The following is a 7005-nucleotide window of genomic DNA, read 5'->3' as shown; positions in this document are numbered from 1 at the left end:
GCCATGTACAAGGTAAATATTTAGTCATTATATGATAAATTTCATCTCAGTACATTCACCTATGTAAAGGTGTTATATTCATCAATGAACTTATTTAAGCGATGGTCGGTATCGCTTTTTTGTTGTTGCCTGTGTCTAATGATAATATTAAGTGACACATACATGTTCCAAATAAGTTAATTAAGTGAAAACACGCCATTAACTTGCATGAAAAGCATTCTTATCATTCGAGATATCCCATGAAATATCATGATTGAAGATCTATCTGAAAGGGAAACTATTTTTTTCAGTTTTAGTAATAATGACTCTATGTAGTGGTATTTACGTATATACTTAATTTAGTCCTGGTATCTATGATGAGTTTATTGACCTTTGCAGTCATTTAATTTTACCATTTTATAAAAAAAAAATGTTTGCATGATTATATGTTTCTTGTCTGATATTATTTCCATAAAGATAAAATGTCGGAGGGTAGATACAATGTATATTTAATCACTACCTTAACGAAAATTAGTATTTTTTAAATAAAGGCAACAGTAGTAAACCGCTGTTCAAATAACAAAAATACCAAACTCCGTGAAGAATTCAAAACAGAAAGTCAATTTTAAAATTGCAAATGAAAGTCTTAAACTTATTAAACGAATGCAAAATAACAGTCGTATTTCTTACATGATACATGCATTATTCTTTTTATATGTAGAAATGGTAGATTAAACGTGTTTTAATCGTTACAAAATCCTCGCACTTAAATGACAGTCGCATACTTTCCCATTATATTGACAACAATAAGTGTACAATACAAATGTTTATACATTGACAAACCTTAATTCGAATTTCCGTCGTTTTACCTACCTCTTCTGTAATGATATGAAGATATGAATATCCAGGTATTTATATACATACATCTACGTAGTGCGTGGTATGTTGTTGAAGCTGTTACATGTTGTTTTGAACATAGAATTTGTCAGCATATCGATTATAATTTACTAATTGACACTGGTTAAGGAAACTATAATATATAAATTTGTATGCTAATATTCATTAAGCTCTATTGTTTATAGAAAAAAATAGAAACGGTAATTAAAATTCATCAGTCACAGGAAAATAAACTATCCATTAGCAATACGAAAACAGACAAGGTTTAAACAACGTTTAACATAATACTAACGAGAAAACAAATACAATTTACTACAACGAACCAAACAAACATAAAATGAACCTTGGTTCTGCATAAAGTGGATTATTTCTGTATCGTAAGTTGCACTCTGCTATGATATGTGATCACATTCGGTTATTTCATAAACAAAACAAGGAGGAAGAAATAATGCCGAAAGGCTTGTTTTAACAATGTTTTGTTCCAATTTGCAAACTTGAGGAAGAAATTGTATTCTTTTTCCGGAGTTATGAAGTGAAAACTATGTTAAATGGTATAGTCGATATTAAAAAGAAACTGTGTCCCCACATAAAGCATTGCAACAAGATAAGGAAACTCACAGAAAGTTGAAAATCAGTTGAAAATCTGCATTCAGAAAGTAGAATTATATTTACGAATATTTTTGTAAAAATGCAACTATCTATCTATCTTTATGATTGTCAATTATATTGTTGAAAGTAATACAGCCAATGGTATGTAGGCATGTAGCTTTTTAATAAATTTTGTTAAGCATTGAGTTTAAACATTGACATGTATAAACTAGTAAAATCATTAACACACACATTATCTCTTTATAAACAAACCAAACGGAAAATTGGATTAATAATCCCAGATGGGTCCTTGATGACCTAGTCTTCAAATTTTGCGTAACTAACATCTATTAAACTTCTCGTTTATGTCCAATCCATTTTACTTCGAGTATATAAAATATGTGTAAGCTCACGTCAATTAAATAAAGATTCTGTCTGAAACATATTAAGCAAAAATAAGCTGTTAAAATCAAACTAGGTTTTCAAAATATGATTTTTCCTTTCCCATAACATACATATGTGTTTGTCTTTTATATCCACGATTAATGGTCGGTATCTGTAAGTTATTTATTCAAGAAGAGTCAATAGACGGACTGTTCGAACCATTAAATCGTAAATTGGTTTAACAGCCAAACTTGTCTCCCTCTTTTTCTTTCTGCTGTCAATCGCATTATTCATATTTCCCCAAACACAAGTTTTTGATTTCATGCTCAATGATTTTGACGTCATTCAATAAAAATCCTTAAAGTAGAAAGCATGTTTGAAAGTATCATAACATTTTTCAAACTTTTGTTTTATTTCGGACTACATTTTGCGAATGTTAATCAGTTTATTTGACCAAACAAATATTTTGAGCAACAAGTCATTAGGATGTCAGAATATACAATAAACCACTAAAACATACAATGCTTTATATTGTAAAAATAAAATGGTCTATTTTTAAAAACATAATCAGGGACAATTGGCCTTTTCGCAAGAATGTGTCTAGTTATAAGTGTGCTAGGTTTTATTAATAACTGATAAAATAAAATTCTGCCATTAAATAGTATTTTTGTAGACCAGATCTAAGGAGTTTCTTAGTTTTTATTGCAATCTCCTTATGTTCTAATTTCTTCAAAAAGTAAATTCTTGTGTATTATTATTTATCTATGGTTTTTGAGTATGTAAATTTTTAATTTTTAACAAATTACTTACACCAAACAAATACAAAAGGATTCTATTTACAATTCAAACGGGACATTCAAATTTGATCTAGATCTACTTGGAGAGACATTCTAGTAGCTATAATGTCAGATACCAGAATGACAGTCAAACTCATATATTGAAAATAAACTGACAACGCCATGGCTGACGCACGTATCTTCTAGGACACACAATTGAAAGCTTGAAATCAAAGAAAATACTTTAAAAAAACTGATCCGCTATTTTCGCATGTGACAACTTTATGACAATCATTCTCCATCGGGTAATACATCGTTATACAGAGCTAACACCAGAATATATACTATAATAAACATACCTTCCATTTGTCAATATAAATATTGTGCTTGTTGCAACCATAGAGAAAGCTGACGAAGAAAGGTATGTCCTTTTAAATTTTTGTAACAATTCAGCAAATTTTCTTTATTGCAAATGTTATTTACCCCAAGACCTACACGTTTGTACTTTAAGACTTAAATTATGTTTTGATATATTTTTATATGTTAAACATGACTATTTCCTTTTGATTGTTTTCTACATGTACATTCAGGATGTGACATTTAAAACAATTATTAAAATATTATGTAAAATAATCATGTAAAATAATTGGCAAAATGCATTAAATCAATCTGTCTGTGTTTTTGTGTCGAACAAGAAAAGACTAAATGACTTTTGATTTGGCTTTAACAACAAGAGGCATAGCTTCAAGTATTTGTTCAAAACATAAAAGATGGGCGAAAAATACCAGAAGGACAGTCAAACTCACAGACAGAAAACAAACTGACAATGCCATGGCAACAACAAAGACAATCAGAACAACCCATAGTACATAAGACTAACAATTTAATTGTCGATTAATTTTAAGACTATGTTTTTTTGTTTGTTTTTTTTCTGCTGCTTTTCATTTCTCTCTTTTGACTTTAGCTTGTTGATTCTTTTAGTCTTTTGATACAAAAGCTTGGCTGTGACGTTATATCTGTTTTAATAGTTTTAGTCACCAGTACAGTGTAATAAAGATGTTTTAAATGTCATATTACCTGAATGTTGAAATTTCTGTTGTCTATATGATGTATCATTAACTTGTTCTATTTTAAATTTCAAAGATTAGGGGCATAATCCATTCTGATGAAATTTAAGAACAAAAATTTGTTTTGATTCATTTATTCAAAAAACCAAACAGTTTTCAATGCTAAAAATGTATTGCCGTTACGATACATCTAAACTTTATACTAATGTGCTTGCATCTGGTGTAGTCTTACATATTTAAAATTTTACCGATCATTCAATTTCTTAAGTCTAAATATCATTTTGATCGGGTCGATATTATTGGGATTGATTGAGATTTTTACTCATTAATTTTGAAGCTTAATCAGCTTCTTTATTGTGTCTGAAATTGACTAATTGTTGAAAGTGAAATAGACATGATTTGTACTTTCAGAAACCATATGAATCGAATTTTATAGGAGACACACAAGTTTCCCTCCTTTTGGAGTACACAAATAATCCACCAGATTTGGTGTTGTTATCTGATTTTGTACTTAGTCAAAGGGTTTATAAATTCAAACATCGGTTAACAAAGTTTGCCTCTTCCATGTCTATATGCCCATGCAGATTCCCTAACCAAAACAACGTAATACAAATTGAGATAAGACGCTTATCTAATACAGAAAACGGTCCTTGGCTAATTGAATCATGAAAGTCATGTTAATCGTTTTGCACGAAACATGTTACTCGAGTATATTTAGTTACATCCTGACGTAGTCATTATAATTGAACATTTCAAGAGTGCGCATGCTGAAATATCTTGAATGCTTTACTTTCGAATGGGCTTCTGTTGAGACCTGAAGGTAAAAGGGTTTACTACAAGTATCAAATAACGTAAACAGTGATGATCAATAAAATTACGACAAGTTATGATGAACCATTTCAGACTAATCTATTCCCTTGAAAATAACCCATTCGTTGAATATAGAGACATTCTTCTTATATTTAAGAAATGACTGGAATATTTTTTTCTGTATATGAAGAAATAACATCAAAAATAAGGTGCACACACTTACGCGGGTTATTTTAAAGTGTCCACTACATTTTGTATGCTATTTCGAATACACAGAAAACATTATTAAAACCGTTTCTTATAAAAATGCCATTTTAAACCGGAGTTTACCATGAAAAAAAGTTGATAACTTCAGGGTCACATGACAAAATGATGTCTATGAGCTGATAAACATACCAACGTCAGCCAATCAGAAGAAGCATTTACTCCATTATTAAATTATACATGTATAGTACGTAACAAACTGACAAAACCACGAAAGCTGAACATTACCCAATCTATCCTGGAAATGATGTCAAGGTTATGTGAACCCTGCAAGCATGTATAGATGACAACAAAATCACACACTACATAATATTGAACTATACGTTTCTTATGTATTGACTGATAACCTAACAGAAGCATACCAACTTGAAATTGATCAATGTTCCTTGAAAATTAAAGAAGGTCATAGGAAAACCTGCTCGTCAGAAATGTACACCTTACCTGCTGACTTTGCTAATTGCTTCTATCAAAATGAACTACAAATACAGAATATACGAATACGGCTAATATCTTTACTAACATTTAGAAATTAACAACGAATGTTTGGATTAGACATATACAGATGGTTCAGCTACCCAATCGTGTGCTTTTCATTTCTTAACTTAAACTTGAGGTTAGTTACAAGTTAACCCTATCTGACCTGTATGCATAACTAACGAAAAACAAACCACGTTAAATATAGGTACCTATCATTAATAATAAGTGAGAATTTACGTAACGCCTTGCAGTTATTCATATGTCCTGCATTATATCACTTTCGTCGCAAGTGACACAACATTTTCACAAATATAGTAGATGCTAATTATTAATGAGATAACTATTCATTATAGCTTAAGCGAAAACAAATTGTCAAATGCTACAGTGCGGCCTTCAGCAATATGTCGGCTTTAAATATCGATCCCGACATGCAAAATATGAGACATCACAAACGCAACGGTTTAATTTATAACATAAACATTTACGAAAATATGACCGATATACACCAACGATCAAAACTCTACATAAACAGTACATTGACTTTTGACAGGCACGTATATGATATGGTGGTGATAAATATATTTGTGAGGGCGCAACCCGTTCCATATCTATGATACCGGTGTAACAGCTATATATAGTTCTTTTTTTTCATTTTATAGACAACTTTCGATTTCTCGTTTGAATTATTTTACATTGTCTTATCGGGGCCTGTTATAGCTGACTATGCGGTATGGGCTTTGCTCATTGTTGGAGGACGTACGAAGAACTGTAGTTGTTAAAATGTCTGTGTCGTTTTGTTGTCTTTTGTAGACAATTGTTTCATAGGCAATCATACCACATCTTCTTTTTTAAATTAGTTTCGATGCATTTCCGTCAAAAACTCTGATTTAAGAGAACATCGTTCGTGCGTTAAAGGGACATCGACACTTCCATTCCAATGTTGAGCGAGTGGTTGGAAAACTATAATACAATATTGCACAAATGATTTGGCAAATTAAATTTTCCCAATTGACAATCAGCACGGCTGTCATAGGGAATAGAGAATAAGTACTTACAAAACAAACATTATTACTAGTTTATCCTGCACAATGACGATCACTAATATAAAATAGAAGATGTGGTATGATTACCAATGAGACAACTATCTACAAAAGACCGAAATGACACAGACATTAACAACTATTGTTTTTTCTTGTGAATTTGCAGCAATTCCATCCGTTTTCAGCATTACACGACAAATGATTCTATGAAATGTCTAGTAAGGGTCCATCTAACAAACGCATGCAGACTTTTGATTTGTTATGCCTACAGTAGCACATAACCCCTTTGAGGCTTTTATAACGGTCTTTTTTGTTGCAATGTCATAGTACTGTTAAAATGTCTGAAAAGCAAAGTAGCCATATACAAAAGGTGATCGAATGTTCTCAGAAAATTTAAGCATATCGAGTATCCACCTTCGTGTGTTACGGTTGGTTACAAAAATATACTGTTACATTTGAGATGACGATCTCAAGGAAGAGACTAATTTCCCTCTCATTCTGCTCCAACATTTGACGGCTAAATGTCTACTGCTTCAAGGAACATATCCCAGTATGTAAATGTTAGTAATACATCACATCCCAATTGCGTATATGAATCTATAAGAGGCTATATATGAGCTTCAAATAGCTCCTTCATATGAGCGTTATGAATTTTGTCTGGCTTGAATTGCTGTTTTAATGCATCTGAGACAAATGTATGATATTTTTGATTAATAAAGGTAA

The sequence above is a fragment of the Mytilus trossulus genome, chromosome 9, assembly GCF_036588685.1.
Source record: "Mytilus trossulus isolate FHL-02 chromosome 9, PNRI_Mtr1.1.1.hap1, whole genome shotgun sequence".
Taxonomy (NCBI): Eukaryota; Metazoa; Mollusca; class Bivalvia; order Mytilida; family Mytilidae; genus Mytilus; species Mytilus trossulus.
Note: the sequence above shows the minus strand (reverse complement) of the source record.